Below are 1,258 nucleotides of genomic sequence, written 5' to 3' on the forward strand. Positions count from 1 at the left end.
CATCGCGCGATCTGCCCTTGAAAGACTACCACGATTGTGCGCTCGTCTTTGAGCAATGCTTCTAATCCATCGAACCCGGGTTTTTTGGGTCAAAAACAGATTTTTTGGTTGACTCGATCTCTACCAGGATATTAAAACGGGTCAAAAAGTGGGATCCGAAGCCGACCTATTCTCAAAATGGGTTGACCCTATCCCAAAAAATTCGGGTCAGGTTCGAGTCAGATTTTCGGATCGTGTCAGTTTTTGACATCCCTAATTATAAGCTATATAATTTAAATACTGGAAAGAAATTTATCAACCAAGATACCATATTTCATTAAGAACGAGAATGAGATTAGGGATCACATGATAAAAAAAAAAAATTTTGAAGGTGCAAATGATCAACAAAAGATAGAGAACATATAAGAGAAGCTTGCAACCCCACCAATAACACCGTTGTGAATAATTAAGAAAATTCAATAATTTCAAGTTTGAATTCAAGTAAAAAAACTGTTACACTTTAAGAGCTTACAAGATCTATACGAGGTAATAGAGAATAAAAAAAAATCTTATTCTTTATTAAATCATTATCGATTATGGGCCCATGGATTCTTAAGAAGCCGTACAAAAGGAATAAAAATCTGCTATGGATGAAGATTTCAAGGCAAATGAGAAGAAAGATGCAAAAGAGCTTGCTTCACTTCCTAAAGGACACAGGGATTGACATAAAATGGGCGTAAAAAAAAAAGAATCATAGCAAGGCAAAATTGAACGAAACATGACATGATTAGGGGCAAAAAAATTTATTAGTTTTAAAAAAAGTTGATATTAATAATATTTTTATATGATTTAAAAATACAATAAATATATAAATAAATAAGATAACTTATTTTTTAGATGAGTAAATTTCTAACACCATGATTAGAATGAAGGCGAATCGGTCTACACTCTCATGATTAATTATGATGGCGAGTATCATGTTCTAAAGCATGACCCTTTTCTTGGCCTGTTTGGCGATCGATTGGCTCTCGTCATGCACACCAGAGGGTGGATACAAGAAAGATTTTGATGCCAATGCTTATTAGGGTCATCGAGTCGCTCATTACCCGCTAACATCCGCCTACACAATTGCATCTTTTTCTGCTTAATTTCATCGTTGTCTATATTCCAATCATAAATATTAAAGTGATAGTTGTAAATATTTTAAATGATTTGAAGTTCGTACACATAAATTATTCAGAGAGTAGTACTTCGTACAAATCCCCTCCAAAAAAAAAAA

This window comes from Dendrobium catenatum, unplaced genomic scaffold (assembly GCF_001605985.2).
Source record: "Dendrobium catenatum unplaced genomic scaffold, ASM160598v2 fragScaff_scaffold_1392, whole genome shotgun sequence".
NCBI lineage: Eukaryota > Viridiplantae > Streptophyta > Magnoliopsida > Asparagales > Orchidaceae > Dendrobium > Dendrobium catenatum.